Source organism: Lithobates pipiens, unplaced genomic scaffold, assembly GCF_037356315.1.
Source record: "Lithobates pipiens isolate NorthernLeopardFrog02 unplaced genomic scaffold, aLitPip1_a1.2 Scaffold_13, whole genome shotgun sequence".
NCBI lineage: Eukaryota > Metazoa > Chordata > Amphibia > Anura > Ranidae > Lithobates > Lithobates pipiens.
This window is the reverse complement of record NW_027507718.1, coordinates 419973829-419996132: the sequence shown is the minus strand read 5'-3', so window position 1 is coordinate 419996132 and position 22304 is coordinate 419973829. Positions and strand designations below refer to the sequence as shown.

At 41.8% G+C, this 22304-nt stretch overlaps 1 protein-coding gene across 9 annotated transcripts in view; it reads right to left on the bottom strand.

Annotated features, from left to right (window-relative positions):
• The window catches only part of APBB2 (amyloid beta precursor protein binding family B member 2), a 505529-nt gene that overhangs the window by 440113 nt on the left and 43112 nt on the right, over nucleotides 1-22304 (bottom strand). The window lies entirely within an intron of this gene.

The following is a 22304-nucleotide window of genomic DNA, read 5'->3' as shown; positions in this document are numbered from 1 at the left end:
CTATCACAGGCGAAGGCGGAGCCGGAGGCGCGGCTTTTGAATTATAGAATGGCCGCTGTCTGTCTGCTCGACACGCTGATCGAGCGGGCAGACAGCGATGACTCGAGTATAAGCCGAGGGGGGCACTTTCAGCCTCAAAAAAGAGGCTGAAAATCTCGGCTTATACTCGAGTATATACGGTAATGCAAAAAAAAGGTGTCAGAAAACAAAGTGCATTGCAATTTGTTGCATACGAAGCTGCGTAGACGCAAACTGGTCAGGGTGCCCATGCTGACCTGTGTCCACAACCAAAAGTGCTTAAAGGGATTGCAAAATCCCCCTGGTGTTTTTTTACCTTAATGCATCTTATGCATTAAGGTGGAAAAAACTTCTGTCACTGAGCAGCCACCCACAGCCCCCCCTACCACCACCCCACCAATTTACTCACCTGTGCCCGTTTGTTCCCACGCCGGAGATGCACGCACCCTCTCTGGCCAGGGTCTCGGCTCTTGATTGGATAGATTAATAGCAGCGCCATTGGCTCCCACTGCTGTAAAACAAATACAATGACGTGGGCACCAGGGGCGGGGCAGAGACTGGCTTTCTGTGTCTATGGACAGAAAAGCTGATCTTGGGAGCGCGCCCGCACAGGTAAACCCAAGGAGAGCGCTCCTCCTAGGTGGTTTCCCGATGCAGGGAGGAGCTACTAGTGCTGCTGGGGGACCCCAGAAGAGGAGGATCAGGGCCACTCGGGGCAAAGCGAATTGCACAGTGGAGGTAAGTATGACATGTCTGTTATTTTAAAAAAAACAAAAAAAAACACTAGGGTTTAGCATCAGAACTGGACCACAGGGCAATGGAAGAAGGTGGTGTGGTCTGGTCTGAAAAATTCCAAGAATGGTTTAGGGAAAACAACAATGAGTTTGAAGTGTTGAATTGGCTTCCAAATTTTCCAGATCTCAATCCAATCAAGCATCTATTGGGATGTGCTTAAAAAACAAGTCTAAACCTCACAACATGCAGGAGTTAAAGGATCTTCTACTGGTGGCTTGGTGCCATATACCACAGCACACCTTCAAAGGTCTAGTGGAGCCCATGCCTCAACTGCTTATGCATACCTCCCAACTTTCTGAGATGGGAATGAGGGACACCTATTAGTAAAATTATGTAGGCATAGGACACCCCACTTAAAAGAGAATTGTAAAAAAAAAAAAAAAATTATTGGGTAAACCCACAAGTGCTTTTTTACCACTACTATCCCTTTATATTGGCATTTGGAATTTACAAATGCAGCAATTTAGAAATCAGATGAAAGGTTTAGCGCTGAGAAACACTTTTTGATAGATAAAAAGTGCATTTTATATACAACTATATAGATCAGATCAAAATGAGGAGGAAAGAGGGACTTTGTTCCAAATTAGGGACAGTCCCTCGAAATCAGGGACAGTTGGGAGCTATGGTTATGATGGGTGGTCATAATGTTATCGCTGATCAGTGTACACACACACACACTATAGTACATCTCACACAATTGTCTAGCACAGTCATATCTGAAAATCAATCTTTCTGTTCCTAGAAAACCCGTCAGTAAAAAAAAAGCCCAGTGAGCAGAAATCCAGAAGTTATACTGTAGAGGAGGCATGATCTGGGAGTCACACCAGTCACGTCAATCTCCATCATAGCAGAAATCGTCCAGACGGTATAGAGAGAAGAACACACAAGTGACACTAAAGCTTGTCGAGACTGATCAGGCAGAGAACAGGAAGCCGCCAGGCAGGCCAGCCTCAACACATCAGCAGATAGATGGAATGCACCAGCAAGGTTGGATAAACGCTCAGCACCTTCTGGGGTGATTTGCTGTTTCAGAAAAGGCAGCAGAGTATTTAGTTGCTTGAACAGGCAGCATAAGGTTAAACAGAGCAGAAGCCAAAGTAAATATCTGTACAAGATGAATACATTCTCCTACTACAGGAAAGTTTGGCAATTTATTCATATAATCTCTGAAAATGAATGAGGAAAACAATGCTGCAACAATGAACCTTGCTATGGCAGCGATGTAAAAATAGTAATTAACAAATATTCATATAATAAATTATATAAAAATAATAAAGTTAAGGAATTACATTAACACTATCTAAAATGTCCATGTAAATTTTTATTACAATGGTATCAAAAATAACCACCCTTCTCTGTAAGCAGATTTTTTTATTTAATTTTTTTAATGTTCATAGTTCCCTGTGTCTTTAACTGCAAGGAATTTGTGTACAAGTTTGAATTTCACTCCAGGAGTAGTTCACTTCTATTCAGCATATTTCCATGTTTTGCCCCAGATTTAGTTACCCCACATTTTTTCAAGCCCAGGGTCTTACAGCTAGTTCACAAAACAATTTCAGAATTACGAATGCATTTCTGCATGTGCGGTTTTGATGTGATTTGTTATGTTGTTGTTGTGATGTGGTGAATAGAGAAAAAAACGCAACATTTTCTACTTTTGTTGACTGCACTGAAATGCAATGCACTGGTGTGAACTAGGGCTATTGGAATCCATGTTACTGTTCATGAGTTATTGATGCAGAAAAAACGCACGGGGCTGTATCTTGTGTGAACCAGCCCGTAAACAAATTAAAATCAAATTGTTTACTTTTTCACATTGTATATTCACATTGAGGAATGCATCTCTACCATACTTACTATCACCTTTCCTCCACATTTAGGTATTCCCATGTGACTGATATCCCCTATACTTAATTACCAGACCCCAGAGAGTCGAAATTCAGCTGGATCAGCATGGACCAGCTGAATTTTGGCCCATGTGTGGCCATCATTGTTTGATAGAAGTTGTTAAATCAGCAGCTGCATTCACCCCCCCCCCCCTTATGTGGATGGAAAAATCTGTTAATTTCTTTGGTAATAATGGTAATAGTCATGGTAATAATGGGTAACTACAGTCCTCTACATAAGCTGACAGTTATCAGCCAACTGTTCTTAGTGGGTAAACATTATCAGCTATACTGGAATATTTTGATAATAGACTAGTACTCCCCTAAAGCCTGATATACACTAAGCCCTTGTACACACGGTCGGACATTCTGACAACCAAATCCGTTGGATTTTGTCCGAAACTGTTGCATACACACGGTCGGACAAAGTTGACGGAAAATCCGATTGTACATAACGTGATGACGTTATTTCGTTACGACTGGACTACGTTCAGGCTAGTAGCCAATAGGTTTGGTCTAGGAATTTGATCTGAGCATGCGTGACACTTTGTCCGTCGGAGTAGGCTACACATGATCGGAGTATGTCCGATCGGAGCATTTTGTTGGAAAATTTTACCGGCAAGTTGGAAAAGTTGGTCTTTCATATATTCTGACGGAAACAGTCCGAGGGAGACCACACACAGTCGGAATATCCGACAAAACGGTCCAATAGTACACATTCCGTCGGAATCTCCGACCGTGTGTACAAGGGCTAACAGTTTCTTTTTTTGTTCAACACAGCAGGTTAGCTGAGCTGTTGTGTTCTGGCAGGGGGACAGGGGGACCCCCCCGCCAGAACACTCTGGTCAGCGCTCCCAGACATTGACAACTGGGAGCCGGCCGGCTGCTGGTTTTCTAGCATGCTCATCCAACAGAATTCAGCAAAACGTCCGGCTTCTGTTAGACCATCTGACATACACTCGGGCCGAATGTCAGACAGTTTTTATTGAACCGGCCGTTGTCTCCTGACATTCGGCCCGTGTGTGCAGGAATAAGACCAGAAGTCAGTATAGATGTGTAGATATCCTAAAGACGTCCAAGCCCATGTGCTCTGCAAAGGTCTATTGAGCACATAGACAAGCACGTTACTAGGAAATGAACAGGAATGTACACATCTGTTGCAACATGTCAAGACAGTCATTATTACATCTTTAGTTTTGTGGCTACATTAGTCTGCTTTCATTTGACAACTATGTGAATGAAAATGAATGTTCAATATAAATGTTAAAATGTGATCATTTTACATAGTATTGAATGACATACCTAAGCGTATAACTTCAACAATAAAATTGGGTATATTGCATTGTAAATGTAGTTCAAGGTTTTTTTATACTGTGGTGAATAAATATTTAAAAACTTCCTGTTAATCCCAACAACGCTTTTTCTCTCTTACTCTGGCCTTTTTTAATAGGGTGACCACCATCTCCAATTTTGGTGGGACACCAATCTCCCTTCGCTCATATCCAGTCAGACCATTTTTTAGCCAAGACTGGGACTTCCTTTAAACATATCTGCCCCTATCATTGGGCAGTTTGGACTGTTACAGAAAATGGAAAGATAACAGTTGTATTGGCAGAATCAATGGATAATAAAACTATGCCACACGGGGATTCAGAAAAACAAACATAGGTGTGGTAATGCTACAGTCTACATCCTATATGCTATTTTTGATTCTGTCTATAGTTACACTTTAAACAACAATAACAGTAAAATAATGTATGAAGAAGAAGAAAGAAATGTGTCCACATTGCGTGACATATACAAAAAAATAATCATGAAACTAAGGTTCATAAAGCATGACACAATTATATGGCAGGAGCCTGAACACAGTGCCAGGATGTGGGAAAGCCTTAACAAACAATAATTCATTGTGTGTGTACTATGAACTCAGATGATATAAATACAACTCACACAATTAAGTTCAACTGCTTTGCTCCAACATAGTTGAGATCTGTTCTTCTCTTCCAATCTGACACCACACAATAACCAAATTGTCCTTGACCTATTACATTGCTATTTCCTCACTGGGCACTTGCTATGCCCTCTATGCACTAAGCAGCTTTTAATGTCATCCATCACTTCTTATCTTCATAAAACCATCCCGGTCCCTGAACAATTCCATAATTCAAAATGAGAGATCTCTCGCATGTTCACTGCGGCCATATTAGACAATTCAATGGTGCACCCACCAAAGCACTGTATAGGAGTCCGGTTTTGTTGGTGGATCTACCCCCCTCTGTAAAGAACACTGCAGGATAGTTCAATATATGTGGTTCTGATTAGGACTGGAAACTAGGCAGTTACAGTATGCCACATGGATCTATTTTACAGATGTGTTCCTTAACTCACAAGGAAAAGTTGCACTGCATCTGTCATCACTGCATAGTTTGTTGATATCATTGTTATATGCCTAAAGTACAAGTTCACTTACAAGTTCACTTGTAAGTGAAAAAAACACCCCAGCCCTCTAACCTAATCTAAGCTGGAATCCCCAGTGGAGACAATTTTAGATGTGAAGGTGTGAACATTGGTGGAGGCTGCCACTTTCCTTGCAAAGTAAATATGCATCAGGAGTGGGGGTAGGTTTTCATGTAGGTTAGGGGAGGTGGGCTTTTTTCAATAAAGGAATTAGTCCTTTAAGTACTATTTAGATCTGTCTTTCTCAACCAGGGTTCCACGCAGCCCTAGGGTTTCTCCAGGGAGGTTCCAAGAGCAATCAGCAATTTTTGTTTCTCAGATAAGTTACCACTGAAATCAATGTTCCTTTAATCTATCTGTAATGGTGGCATTCTCCCCGCTAACCACCAGTATAATGGAGGCTTTCTTCATCAACCAATTTAAAGGGGTTCTTCTACACTGGCCAAATGTAACGGAGCCCTTCCTCGACATTCAATATAAAGGGCACTACATTACAATTTGCATGGTCTGAGTTTCTTTTCTGACAATTATTATCGTCAAAGAAAAACGCACAACCTTCTCTCCTCTCCTGCTGGAGCCAGGTGCTGGCTTAGAGTCCGTCACTCCTCCATATGTAGCTCAGTATAATCTAATGGAAAAGCCATACACTGATGATGTCTTCACAGGCAAAATGTACCTCCTTTCCACCCGTCCTGTTCATGTTTTTTGAGAGAATACTTCGGACAGTTCACCAACATGCGCTGCTCCTCCCGGGATTTGCATATATTTTGCACATATCCAAGGAGTCATAGTCCTTTATTAAGAAAGAAGGGAGCAGGCGTAGTGCCGCATCATTGTGAGGCCCTGTGGCTTAGCCTGAAAGAGCTGACGGGCCTCTCGATGATGTCACTTAAGAAGAGGGTGGTGTGGGGCTGAATTAGAAGAGGATTCTGCAGGACAGCACTGGATCCACTTGCCGGGTAAAAATACCTTAAGTGTACAACCTGCAACAAAGTTTACACTGCACAAATTTGTTTTTATATATTTTGTGGACAGGCTGGAGATCCACTTTCAGCCCTCAGGACCACCCCTCTAACATGTTCCATCCAATTGGGTGAAACATGTTTGAATGGTGGTCCTGGGGGCAAGACTATATGCTGAAGCTTTTTCAGCTGATTAAAGTTTTGCCTGTGAAGATATCCTGGTGTGCGGCTTTTCCTTTGGTATATAAAGAATTATTATTATTTTTTTTTATTTCACTTTTAATATTTTAAAGTGGTAATAAACTCCATTGGACACTTGTACCTACAGGTAAGCTTATAAGAAAGTGTTTTAAAGGTTTTATCATGCTTTACTACTTACTAATACTTACTTCAATTAAATTACTACTTTCAATAAAACAACTACATATACACCTTTATTTCACTTCTAATTGGATACTGGGCGCTCCTTTTACCTACCCTCACAAGTATATGTGGAAACCACCTTGAGGCCTTAACCAGAGGTGGAAGCCCAAGCCCCTCAAAAGAGCTCACTACCACCTTTCTGCCAAGTTGGGCCAGAGTCACTGGGAGCAAACTTCTCCAACACGCCCCCACCAAACTCGCAGACCCTCAACTGGGTAAGTCAGTCCAGCGCAGTCTCCCACCTGTAAGAGCTACCTGCAGGTACAAGGAATATTTCCTAAATGTGCACAGTTTAGGAGATATTCAGTGACTCTACAGCCGGCGCATGTACTCTGAAGGAATGGCATACTCGTGCTGTTTCTTCAGAGCTCTGTGTCTCAGCAGAGACAGCTCTGCATGGGAGTGACATCATCGCAGCTCAGCCATTCATGCACGGGAGTGATGTCATCACGGCTTTGCCATTCATGCAGCCAGGGCCGGCAGACCTGGAAAGAAGACCGGGTGAAGACGGAAGCCTTGTCAGCGGAGACAACACACCACTGGAGATGCATACTAGCACATTATGACTTTGCCTTGCAGGGAGAAGATTTTTAATTTTTTTTTAGTTAAAGTGGTTGTTAACCCAAAAGTATAAATCACTGGCAACCCCTCTATTATAGGCAGGCAAAGCACACTCTATATGTCTTTTTATAAAAATTAGACATGTAAATACCTTTTTAGAGCTACCTTCAGGCCGGTCACATGATTTGCGGCCACTGTACAACTCCGATATATGGCTACTGCAGGAGGGGCCAAGATCTCCCTCTGACATGAGCGGGGAGGTCACATGGCCACTCAGCTCCTCCTGCAGTAGCCCTGGAGATTGGCTGCGAGTCCCGTGACCGGCCTGAAGATCGCTCTTAAAATGTATTTACGTGCTTCGTTTTTTATAAAATACTTATACAGTGTGCTATGCCTAGCTAAAATAGAGGGTCTGCCAGTGACCATTTATACTTTTTAATTTCTACTAATAGCAGCGGGGGGGGGGGGGAGGGGGGCAAGGGCAGAGACAGAGACACAGAACACAGTGCTAACAGACAGGGAGGAGGGGGAGAGAGGAGAGCTTTGGATGACGAAGGGACGTACGCTGACCACAATGGTCAGGGCTCAGCAGCCATGATTATCGTGGTCAAAAGTGAAGCGAAGTGGGACACCACGGGAAGTGGCAGGATCAGCCTGTTTGTTACAGTTTAGAGAGAGGCAAATTACACAGCACAAGCACGGTGCTGTTTAATGTGCTTTAAGGGAACAGGATCTCTATTTATTTATTTTTTGGGGTTAATAAACACTTAGTTTACTACTGCTCTAAAGAACTTTGTCATATTTAGCAGTTCTTGGTATCAAATACCCTAAGAACCCCACATTCCTTTTTTCTTTTAAGTATTATTATATCAACAATTTGCTGTTCATGCAAATGAACTATGAGCTGCAGGTATAATAAGTATATGTAGGGGTTCTCTAAGATCTGAAAATTATTTTGATGGTTCCATGGTTAATGTTAATTAGAAGGTTGACTTAGACTACATGAACTACAGGTTTACTTAGACTACATGAACACAAGATGAATGTATTTTAGAGCAAGTTGAAGCATGTATATTTTATACACATTTCAGACTCAATTTTATACATGCTTTAATCAGTTTAATGCAGCATATCTGAATGAGAAGATACAAGCTCACATATCAAACATCAGCAGGCACACAGCAGGTTGGTGTGAATTTAATCATTTTTTATCATCATAATAATATCTTGCTTTTTGTGGAAAAATGTGGCAACATGGATGAAACCACTACTAACATGAATAAGTTCAACACCAATCATACACAGGGCACATCTGGCATTAATATTAATTTTATTATTATCATAGAGAATTTATACAGCTCCAACAGTCTGTGCAGAACTTCAAAAAATAAAGGGAAACAGTACAGGTACAATACAATTTAACACAAGGGGATTCAGAGGGCCCTGCTTGTGAGCGCTTACTCAAAAAAACTGAGGCAACCATTTGCATCAGCTTTTTAAGTACTGTCAACTAAATTTATTTTTGTCTGACTCATTCGATTTTTCATGTTTTCAACTTTGTTGTTTTAAGTAAAGCCAACTCATTTTTTTCACTTTATAGACCATACTGTTTTAAGTTAGGAATTAACTTTAACTTGTCTGGAACTATAGTTTTAAGTAAAGTCTACTCAATTTTTAGTAAAGATAACTTAAACTTTTCCAGTTTATAGACCATAGGTTCAAGTAAAGCCAACTCAATCTTTCCAGTTTATAGACCATAGGTTTACGTAAAGCCAACTCGATTTTTCCAGTTTATAGAAAAGTTTATGTTAGGAACACATACATTAACTTATTTATTTCAAGTATTTATATAGCACCATCAATTTACAGAGTGCTGTATATTATACCTTCCCATAAGTCCCTGCCCTTAAGGAGCTTTCAATCTAAGACCCCTAACTCACATTCATACATATACATACTAGGGCCAACCTACACAGGAATCAATTATCCTACCAGCATGTCTTTGGAGTGTGGGAGGAAACCTATGCAGGCACAGGGTAGAACATGCAAACTGCAGGCAGGTAGTGTTGTAATTGGATTTGAACCAGTGACCCCTTTGCTGCTAGGCGAAAGTGTTAACCACTACAGCACTGCTCTGCCCTTTTACTTAGTTACTTACAATTTTTTCAGTTGGTAAAACTTATTTTCCAAATGTATTTGATATATGTTTGAAGGCCGCTAGCGATCATAGTGGGAGAATCCGGCAAGCTGGTTGTACCCAAGTTGATCGATCGATCAACTTGGCACATTCAGCCTGCCCATTAACAGTTCGGATCGAGATTCGAACTGCGTATGGCCGGCCTTAGCCTCAGTTCACACTAGAATGCGGTGCAGGAAACCACAATCTGTGTGCGTTTCCTGCACTGCATTCAAATCACTGTGCCCAGAGATCTACAGGAGGTGTCAGTGGGATCTTAATGACACCCCAAAGGCAATAAGCAAACCCAGTGTGTTTGCCTGCAATGGATCACATAGTACAAAACAACCATGCAATCCAGTTGCAATACGTTCCCAAAATTGCTGCATGTATGGCTTTGGTGCGGATGTGTTGCGATATAAGCCATTCGCACTGCACTGAATCACATGTGAATTGTATGGGAATGACAGTGACTGTGCAATTCATATGTGATTCATAGTTTGAACCTAGGCTAAGTAGGTGTTGTTAAATATATAGAAAAAAAAGAAAAAAAAGAAAATGTATAATTAGATTCCAATGTGTATGGCCAGATTCAAGCTGACATCCACGAGTACAGAAGATTGCAAAGGTTAATACCTAATTAAATTCAGGTAGTTACACTTGTTGCATTAAAAAATACATTTTAATGTTTGTTTATTGAATACCTAGTTGTGTTCATTTGTGTATTTTATGTTTCTCCACAGTTTATCCATGACAGAAGATGTCCACACAGAAACACCTACCGTATATACTCGAGTATAGGCCGACCCGAATATAAGCCGAGGCCCCCAATTTACCCCCAAAAAAACTGGCAAACTTATTGACTCGTGTATAAGCCGAGGGTAAGACATGCCTGTCCATCCCTGTGTGTGTGTCCGTCCATCCCTGTGTGTCCGTCCATCCCTGTGTGTCCGTCCATCCCTGTGTGTCCGTCCATCCATCCCTGTGTGTGTGTGTCTCCATCCATCCATCCATCCCTGTGTGTGTGTGTGTATCCGTGTGTGTGTGTGTGTGTGTGTGTGTGTGTGTGTGTGTGTGTGTGTGTGTGTGTGTGTGTGTGTGTGTGTGTGTGTGTGTCCAGCCTACCTGTGTCCTGAGCCTTTGTCCCGAGCCTCCGTCCCGTGCCGAGCCTCCTTGCCTCCGTGCCTCGCCGCCGTGCCTCGCCGCCGTGCCTCGCCGCCATGCCTTGCCTCCGGTCCCGTCCCGTCCCGTCCCGTGCCGTGCCGTCCTGTGCCTTGCCTTCGTCCCGTGCCCTCTTCGTTCGTCGGCGGCCATTGTAAAATTCAAAAGCTGCGCCGCCGCCTTCGCCTGTGATAGGCGGAACACTGAATTTCCCAGCAGCCTGTGTTCCGCCTATCACGTACATCGTATCATCCTCGTCCGTAGTACGAGGATGATACGAAGTCCGTGATAGGCGGAACACAGGCTGCTGGGAAATTCAGTGTTCCGCCTATCACAGGCGAAGGGGGAGCCGGAGGCGCGGCTTTTGAATCAGAATGGCCGCTGTCTGTCTGCTCGACACGCTGATCGAGCGGGCAGACAGCGATGACTCGAGTATAAGCCGAGGGGGGCACTTTCAGCCTCAAAAAAGAGGCTGAAAATCTCGGCTTATACTCGAGTATATACGGTATGTGCTTTCAGACATTTACAGATGACTACTTTGGGGGAGATTTAATAAAACGGCTGCACACAGAATCTGGTGCAGCTGTGCATAGAACCCAATCAGCTTGTAAGTTCAGTTTGTTCAATTAAGCATTAACAATAAGGCTGGATTCACACCGATTTGCACTACAGAACGTGTTCCATAGGAAACCAATGTTAAATGGACTGTAGTGCAAATCTGCAAAATGCAAAAAGCACAAAAGATGCATACGTGTGAATCCAGCCTAAGTCCTGGTAAACACTGGATCGTTTTGACATGTGATTTTATATGTCAAATCGGCGGCAATTGCCATCAATGGCACCCTCCTTATTCAGTGCGACGCTGCATCTGCAGCGTTGCACCGATTTTAAAAAGTAGTTTCTGTAGATGTCTCTGAAATCGTGGCCGAAATCGTGACTGACATGTAGGAGTGAAATTGGATTCATTTCAGCATCTCAGTGTGAACCTGGGCTAAGGCTCGGTTCACATTGGTGCGATGCGAAAACCCTGCAAATCTACTGCGGGTTCCCGCATCGCACCCGACTCGCAGGCAGTCTACGCTGCCATATGCAAACTGCTGAAAGTGTCAATAAAAAGTTAATGACACCTCCTAAATCGGGTCGCATATTGCAGTTCCAAATGTCAATTGGGACAGGAATCGGATCCCATGGGTGTGATTCTGGTGCGGACCAAAAAAAAAAAAGGGTCCTGTGCAAGTTTGGTCCGAATGCAAAGCGAATTCAGCCATACAATCTGTATGGCTGAGTTCGCATCGCACAGACATCGCATGTGATTTGCACTGCGCACAAGTGTGAACCAAGCCTAAAACCTAGAATCTGATTGGTTACTATGCACAGCTGCACCAGAGTCTGTGTGCACCAATTTTAGTAAATCTCCCCTTTTGTGATTTTGTGGAACTAACAGTACCGTGTTTGATGGTCCACAACACACCTGCACTGTGATGCGGAATAAGAAGTTCACTAGCTCCTCAACATAGTACTATCTTTGAACTGCACCGCTTAGTAACCAATCGCTGTGATTTTCTATGACGGACAGTTGTGATACAGTACAGTAAAACACATACCATGCTGCTCACACAATGACACTATGTAGACAAAAAGTAAACTTGATGAAGAGGACCACACAGGAGAGCCAGGATTATTTACATTAAACCCGGCTCCCTGCGGTGTAACATCTCAGATGGCCATTGCCTTTCTTCAATGGAGCTCTCTAATGTACAAAATGGCTTCTTGTTGTACACATTGTACACAGCTGTCAATTCTTACACTTGGGGAGTGAAAGCAGTATGTGGTGTTTATTCTAGTGCTGTGATATTATCTTTTTCTAACAGAATACATCTAAAAATGTGACACCATGATGTCACTATTATAAATAGCACAAGTATAGTACAAGTCTCTCTCATTTGATGGGGATATTTCGTATTTACTAATTAGCTTTCTAACGCTGCAGAAGCAACGTTCTTACAAATGCATTGAATTTGCTTGCATACATTTGCTAGAATACAATAGCATATATACTTTCAGCATTGGCTAACACGATACAACACTCTATTACCACAAACATACAAAAATCTGGCTACCAGCTAGCTTTTAGATACTAACACTATATTACCAAAAGTATTGGGACACCTGCCTTTACACGCACGTGAACTTTAATGGCATCCCAGTCTTAGTCCGTAGGGTTCAGTATTGGGTTGGACAACCCTGTTGCAGCTATCAGTCTATGGGAATTTTTGCACATTCTTCCAGAAGCGCATTTGTGAGGTCAGGCACTGATGTGGAGGAGAAGGCCTGGGTCACAGTCTCCACTCTAATTAATCCTATCGGGTTGAGGTCAAGACTCCACCCCAATCTCGCTCATCCATGTCTTTATGGACCTTGCTTTGTGCACTGGTCCAAATCATTTGGTGGAGGGGGGGCTATGATGTGGGGTTGTGTATCAGGGGTTGGGCTTGGCCCCTTTGTTCCATTGAAGGGAACTCTTAAGACATCAGCATACCAAGACATTTTGGACAATTTCATGCTCCCAACTTTGTGGGAACAGTTTGGGGATGGCGCCTTCCTGTTCCAACATGACTGTGCACCAGTGCACAAAGCAAGGTCCATAAAGACATGGATGAGCAAGTTTAGGGTGAAGGAACTTGACTGGCCTGCTGACACGGTTAACAAAAATCTAGTGCTACAAAATAAACAGATAACCAGTGGGGTTCATGTACTTAATTTGGTTTATTGTGTACCAGTGAAAAGAGCAATACTGCAAACAGTTAAAGTGGTTGTAAAGGCACAAGGTTTTTTACCTTCATTCTACTGTATGTATGAAGGTAAAAAACCTTCTGTATGCAGAAGCCCCCCCCCCAATACTTACCCTCTCGATCTAGCAATGTCCATAAAAGCATTGGTTCTCCGGGGACTCACACTCTTGATTGGCTTTTGGCAGCAGTGGGAGCCATCATCTCCCGCTTCTGTCAATCACAGCCAGTGTACCAATCAGGAGACAGAGGGGGTGGGGCCAAGCCACAGCTCTGTGTGTGAATGGACACACAGAGCAATGGCTCGGGTGCCCGCATAGCAAGCTGCTTGCTGTGGGGCCATTCAGCAGGAGGGAGGAGCCAGGATTGGCGATGGGGGACCAGAGAAGAGGAGGAACCGGGCTGCTCTGTGCAAAACCACTGCACAGAGCAGGTAAGTATAACATGTTTATTATTTTTAGAAATAAAAATGGGAAGCTTCAGTATTACTTTAAGCTGAATATACAGCACTCAAATTTTAACTGATTCCTGCTGAATTAGCCGTATTCAAGCTGTAGGTTGTCCTTGCGGCACCACCTGGCACAATAAAATTCAATATGGAAATTGAAAAAGTCAGGTGGAAAATTCTCAGCCAAACAGTGACTGCATCCTATCAGATACAGTCTGTGCTATGAATCTGCTTGCATGAACGGGATGGTATGGGGGGGGGTTGCTAAAATGTACTATCTACCACCAACTATAACGTTTTGGCAAAATATCTGAGACTGTGAGTGGGCCCCCCTTTAGTGCATGATTGGACTGACCCCCAAGATTGAAAGCCAATTCTCTGGTACAATTACATTTCCGCTTGCTGGTGGCATTCGCTCCAGGGCAGGGCACTCAATTCCTACTGTATTAAATTGTATTGTAACTGTACTGTCTGCCCTCATGTTGTAAAGCACTGGACTAACTTTTGGCTCTGTATAAATTCTGTATAATAATAATATAACGCATCCAAACCTTGTCAGTAGATACCCAACAATCTATAGTGCAAAGTTTTCAATATACTCAATGTATCAACTCAGACTCTTAAAATATAACTAAAGGCAAAACTTTTTTTTTAGTTTTGGATAAAGTTGCTGTCTGTGACCTTGTTCTTCCAATAAGTTCTGCTGACTTAATTTGCAGGGATTTCCCCTCACTTCCTGTTTGGCTATGGGACAAGGAGTGAAGGTAAATCTTCCCAATGGGACAAAGATGGCAAAATAAACCTTACAGCGGTTATAACTCTCCCTTATTCTATCCAAAATGAAAAAAAAAAGTACTTTAACCAATGACCCTCCAATTGACGATCCACCCCCCCCCCCCCCCATTTAAATAGAATCACACTTCCTAATCTACTGATTGAGCCCTCCTCCTCCTACTTGTAACTTGTTAGAGTTAAGCCTCATACACAAGATCGGACTATGTACAAACTTTCCCGTGGACTTTTGTACAAAGGGTGTTGGCCGTAAATTTGTATTGTATACACACGATTGGACTTTTTAGGCAACAGAAAACAAATGTAGTGACATTTCAACACACTGATGACACTTCAAAAGAGGACGTTCAATTACTCCGGTACCACTCTTTGGTCAACTTCTGTATTGTTGTCTGATCTTTTGCATTGGTTCTGAGCATGCGTGTTTGTACTTTGTACAAAAGTCCGATGGTTTTGTGTACGCATGATCAGACTTCGCTCCATCAGACTTATGTTGTCAAAAAGTTTGTCCGTTCGCACAGCCAACAAAAGTCAGATGAAAACCGGAAAAGTTTGTCCGAGCATACACACGGTTGGATGTTGCCTTAAAACAGCTAATTTGCATGTTTGTTGTCAAAAAGTCTGATCGTGTGTATAGGCCTTAAGACTGACTGCCTTCCATTAAACTGCTTATTAATCTTCATCTTTAGACCCAGCACTGCTGGTTTGTTCTCAAACTGTGCTAACAAACTGTTCATTGTCTTTATTACATTGTCTTTTTGGCCATATATTACAGTCACCTTTATTGTTGACTGCATTCTCATATTAAAATACAAATATAAAAATAAAAAATAAACAATATAACACGTATTAGCAATAAACAAATACAAAACTGTTGAAACAAAGATACTTTTACCATCAAACACTGATGGCACTCAGCAAATGCATGTGTGGATTCTCTAACACTAGAATTCTATGCACAAGACTTCTGGATTTAATCATTCTAATAATATCCTGCTGGAATCAAATAATTATCCAAGATGGAAAGAAACACTCATTCACTTTGCCACGTTGTAGAAAAATCTAGGTTGTACATTTTACAGAAAATATGTCCAGCTATTAACTTTAGCACTGACTGCGGAATAGGGAGCCTTCGTACAAAGACCAGCAAAAGAACTGCATCCAGTTTCATTGCATGTCACCTTATTTCACCATTACGTTTTTCTCCAAGTTGTAAAAGTTTGATATTGTAGGTTGTAAAGTTGAAGCAAAGCGAATTGAAAAAACTGTAAAAAGCAGATGAACTAATGAAAAACAGCAAAAAAACTAATAAAGCAGCTATACCAGAAAAAACAATTACGCCAAATTGAGGAAAGATCGTTCCAACTACCCTCCATTGATAACAATAGATTATGTCTGCTTTAGATGTGCAACATATAAAATATTTGGCAAAAACAAATAATTGCAGAATATATTTGCAGTTACCTGTGAAGTTAACTACAAAATAAAATGTGTCATTGTGCAGGGCAGCTTTATAAATAGGAAAAACTGTTGTAAAGTGATTTTTCACTTTGACAAAATAAACCCTCATAATAAAGTAGAACTCCAAAAAGAATAATTTCAGGATCACAGGTACATGCCCACATTAATGTCCTACCTCAATGGCATAGATGTAAGTATCTTTCATTCTTTATTTCATGTATATAGCGCCATCAATTTGAGCAGCGCTATATATTGTACATTCACATCAGTCCCTGCACTCAAGGATCTTACGATCTATGGTCCCTAACTTACATTCATACACACACATACCAGAGCCAACTTAGACATGAGCTAATTAACCTTATGTCTGAAGAGTGGGAGGAAACCAGCGTTTTTAATTTTACTCTCATTCTTCCTAATTAAAACCTATGAAATAAATATAACGTGTGTATATATATATCCATATCCAAGTCTGCAAATCAAAAGTGCTATCTGTCCTAAACAAAAAAAATTAGAGGGGATTTCAAAAGCAAAAAAAAGGAGAAAAACATAAAACTTACACATTGCCAAAATTAGAGGGGAAAAGCTCTGGGGCCAAATTGGTTATTAACTAAAAATTGTGTTTTTTAAATATGTGCCTGGACATCTACTTTACTAAAAAATGATCAACAAGATGAACAAGAACTTTTACAGTGACTGGAGATGGCAAATTACAGCGTTTTGTTTTTTCCACAGTGTTTCTGGGGTTGTTTGGTGACATAGACTCAAAAGAACACCTTGCTAACATTACTCATCTTCTATGGAAGGAAAGCAATAGTCCTAAATTGAACATCTACTAGTGCTCTAGACATTCATGCCTGGAAACAACTGGTGAATATAATTTTGCCTCTCTGTAGACTCACCAATGCAGCCAGAAGGTACCTGGCTGTATTTTGATAAAATTTGGGATGAGTGAATTTTTTTTTCCTGAAAGCTGCCATACAGCCACATCATTCATTCACAGCAATCTCTGAATGAATAGACTACAAGTCCAGTCTTCCAGTGTGGCAGATGAACCTTAAGTCTCAATGGACTATGAGAGTGCTGATCAGCTCCCTCGTAGTCCATTGACACTTCCTGCAGTAAGACATGTCTCCAGTAGCCTGACATTGCACCCACGGTCAGTGGAACGTTCTGCAGGCTCTGGAGAAAAAAAATAATAAATGCACATATTTTATTTGTGCATTTATGTTTTTTTACACAAAGGTGAACTTATGCTTTAAGCCAGAGATATTCAGACAACTAGTCTTCTGGGAAAGAGATCTGCAATGACAAAATCACAAGAGGATTTCTGTAAGGGAGTGCTTTACTCCTACTGAAGTCCACACTTTGTAAAATGGTAGATAATAGAAAATCATACAGAACTCGGTGCCATTGCTGACTTGTTCTTGAAGGTAGAGACTCCAGGGCTGTCATCCCTAAGGCAGCCATAAATGGAGCGAACTTCGACCGATTCAGCAGGGACAAGCTAAATTTCAATCCATGTATGGGCAGGCCGGCTATAGAGAAGTCGATCTACCAATTGACTTCTATACACACATCCTGTAGGGTTTTTCCCACACAATCATTGCCACTGGCTGTAGCTGGCAACACTGATCAATGTATTCTGACAGTGAGGAAGGCTCCCTACTGTCAGAATACAATAGTACAACACAAGTGATTCCCCCATCTACGTTGAGTGTGTGGATGTGGGAATGATTAATGTACAGCCTGCCTTACTAGTGAAAAAAGGGTAAGTTACCTACCCATAGTTAGTCAGGTTGAAGAAAGACACAAGTCCACCAAGTTCAACCAATGGAAAAAAAAAAAAAACAACCATAAAAATCGCATATACAAAATCCTATACCCACAGTTGATCCAGAACAAGTATTTGCACATCATACATATTGCTACCTGATATATTGATAATTTTTCCACATCAGAAACTAGTAGGCATGGATAAAATGGGATAGAAGGCCTGCAGTGGTGGACCACATTTTTTTGTAGAGTGCTGCTCTACAGATTGAAGTAGTCTACTTCATAGGGTTGTATGGGAATTTCCTAACATCCTACATACAGTATTGCAGAGTGGCACTCAGAGACCAGAAGCATGCTAGAACACAGAAATAGAAAAACCGACATGTACAGTAGATCTCTGGATTGCGCCGCGTAGGTTAAGTGTAATTGACAGCTATTACACTTACCACCCCCACATTCTGAGATCAGATCCTCATGGAGATAGATATATTCATTTCTGCACCTAACAATACTAAGGTGATGTAAAGTACTAGTGATTTCAGATTCTCAACTGCTGTGTATTGTGTCCACCTAAGCAGCTGTATCCAATTAACAAAATGCAAAGAAGAAAGGGTGTATGTTACTATATACAGTATAATAAAGTTACTTGATTACCAATAATAACTCTTAAATATTAACATGATTGGGACAAATAGGGGGTTGATGATATGGATTTGTGACAAGTTGAAAAAGGTACCAACATCCCTGAATAATAGACAAATGCAGAGAGGTTTTTTGGGGGATTTTTGAGGGTGCCAAGCAACATTAAAACACAAAGAGGTTATATAAAAGATAACATTTTATTAACACAAAAAATATAAACAGTTAAAAAGTTCTTTGTTTCTCAACAAACATAGAACTCGTGAAATTTGTCTTAAGATGTTGTCTTATCACATATGAGGTAACGATTTGGTAGTTATCTCGACATGGGCTTCCTCAGGGTATAAACGTTAACTTAAAGCAAGATGTAAATCACTGAGTCAACCTCCTACTGCCTTCAAAACAACAGCAAGGGACCACGTGAAGAAAACAAGGGGACGCATAGATCAGCCACAATGGACCCAAAAGCACAAGTTGCTAACCACTTCTCTACCCGCCCATTGTCATAAGTCGCAGATGGGATCTCCCATCCTGGGCGGGTGTCATAAGACGTCCTCAGAGCTGATGTGTGTGTCCCGGCGGCCGTGGTGTCTGACGGGCACACGCGATTGCTCATTACAGAGCAGGAACACACACGTCCACATCCTGTCAGGGGAGAGGAGACAAATTGTGTGTTCATACTAAGTATGAACACCGATCGGTCTCCTCCCCTAGTCAGTCCCTTACCCCTACAGTTTGAATCACTCCCTAGGTAACACATTTAACCCCTTGATCGCCCCCTAGTGTTAACTCCTTCCCTGTCAGTGATATTTATACAGTAATAAGTGCATATTTATAACACTGATCGCTGTATAACTGTCAGTGGTGCCAAAATAGTGTCCAATATGACAATGTCACAGTCACAATAAAAATTGCAGATCGCCGCCGTTACTAGTATAAAAAAAAATAATAATAAAAATGCCATAAATCTATTCCCTATTTTGTAAGCACTATAACTTTTGCACAAACCAATCGATATACGCTAGCGGTGTTCTACTCAAAAAAAAAAAAGAAACGCCAGCAGTTACACATACTGCAGCTGCTGGCTTTTAACAATAGGACACTTACCTGTCCTGGATTCCAGCGATGTCGGCACCACAGCTGATGTTTCCATCAGCTGTCGGGTGCTGCTGCCGCCATTGCATTGCCTTACGGCTTCAAGGCAGGAACCCTACTGTGCATGCACGAGGCCCGGCTCCCCTCGGCTACTGGCCCGGCAACAGGGAGAGGAGGAGGGAACCCTGCGGTGATGTCACGGGCCGCGGCCTGGACTCCCAGAAGTGGGACAGGTATCCTGTCCCCTTGAAAGGTGGCAATTGTGGCACCGGAGGGGGAGAGGAGACAAATGAGCAGAAGTTCCACTTTTGGGTGGAACTCCACTTTAACTGTAAATTATATGTCCCTTGTGCTGATTTTCCTGTTTATGTTTATGTTCCTGTTTATGTTTTAGCTGAATTTACGCAGAAGTACAGCCAAAGCTCAATTGGCTGTACTTCCCATGTGGATCACAGGAAGGCAGTTCGTTCAGCACTCCTGTTACCTATTTTCAGCTAACAGTAGGCTGAAGCCTGTGGTTGGCTGATGTCACAAAGTCAGTCCAGGCGGGAAAAGATTGTGACCATATGGTCAGGATCCACCCAAATGCCTGGACCGACACCTGGCTCAGCCTCTCAGCGAGCCTCCCCTCCACAGCCCAGTGCTCCATTGAGCATGGGGGGGGGTGTGTGCACGTGTGGGGGGGTGGGGTTAGAGCAGACAGCGGTGACTGACAGTTACCAGCTCTCTGCTTATGGAGCTCTGAGAACTGAGCGATCAGCGGTGTTTGATCACTCAGTTCTCAGTCTTAGAAGCAAATACAGCATTGCATCGAAAAAAAAAAGAAGAAGAAAAGCCAAACTTCTCTTTTAAGAAGATCTTTTTCCGCATCCTGTCTATTGGAATGATGTATCTTTTATATGCTCTTCAAAAAGCCAGCCCTTTTGAATAAAGTGATTATGAAGTTTTTTGCTGTGTCCCCGCTGAGACAGGAAAGCCAGCCGGAGCAGACACAAGTGTCATCAGTAAACGTGTGTAGCAGTGAAGCAGCCTATGTGAGCTTCGCTTTTCCTAGGCCTCTCCATCACATACTGCATGTGCAGCAGCAGCTGGAGCGTAGTGTGAGCTCCCAGGCGGGGGACACCCACCACGTTTGCTGCTACATGATAACCTGTTACATTTCCTTATCACTGATTGCACCTTTTCTCTATAAACCTCGGAAACATGAAAACTGCAGTGTGATTCAGGAAAATGCGACATCCTCAGCACCATGCCATATAATCAACAAGCAATTATTTCTTAGATATTTGATGTCATAATTTAAGCATTAATAACAAAACATAGATCCTGCTAAAATTGCAACATTTAATCAATGCCAAGCCTTATTCTACATTCAATCCACACCCTCCATCACAACCAGGATTTGTTTCGAGATATTATGACATCATCTATCCATAGATGTCACCTATCAAGGACATTCTAGACATATGTTTCATTGCGCTTATGAATTTCTTTTTTATCAACTGAACTCTGATAATACAAAGCTTTTAACACAAAGCTTAATCTTCCTTTTCACATCTCTACATGAAAGGTGTTCAGATGAGATGCGCTTTTAGATGTTTAAAGCACACAGGCTCCTCTTAAGAAATTGTGTATTGCTTTCATGCTCCCAGCCCTGGGGCCATACATTCCTGCTAGTGTAGATTCAGCTACTTGTAATGACGGCTTCAGCAGCCAGACAGGGAAATGTAAGAGAAGCTGGCTGAATCGTATGGTACTGCGAATGGATCAGTGACTGCCACCGATCTCTACAATGCTTGCACATATGTGTGCCGCTAAGCAATGCATACCAGTATCACTGCAGGTGCCTGATACACAGTTCCTAAAACGGCCTGAATGCAGAGAATGACACTGAGAACAGATCAGGGGCTGTCAACGATTTCTAACATTCTCATACATAGTATCACTGCATGTGTCCATTATAATAAATGGCCTAAATACATAGGACACTCATCGTCACATAAATAGAATTCCAATCATCATCACATACATAGACACTCATCTCATACATAGAACAACACTCACCATCCCATACATACAATGACACTCATCATCCCATATATACAATGACACTCATCATCACATACCTACAATGACACTCATCATCCCATATATACAATGACACTCATCATCCCATATATACAATGACACTCATCATCCCATACCTACAATGACACTCATCATCCCATACCTACAATGACACTCATCATCCCATATATACAATGACACTCATCATCCCATATATACAATGACACTCATCATCACATACCTACAATGACACTCATCATCACATACATAGACACTCATCTCATACATAGAACAACACTCACCATCCCATACATACAATGACACTCATCATCACATACCTACAATGACACTCATCATCCCATATATACAATGACACTCATCATCCCATATATACAATGACACTCATCATCCCATATATACAATGACACTCATCATCCCATATATACAATGACACTCATCATCCCATATATACAATGACACTCATCATCCCATATATACAATGACACTCATCATCCCATACATACAATGACACTCATCATCACATTCATAGAACGACACTCATCATCACATACATAGAATGACACTCATCATCCCATATATACAATGACACTCATCATCCCATATATACAATGACACTCATCATCACATACATACGACACTCATCACATACATACAATGACACTCATCATCACATATATACAACGACACTCATCATCCCATATATACAATGACACTCATCATCACATACATACGACACTCATCATCGCATACATACAATGACACTCATCATCACATATA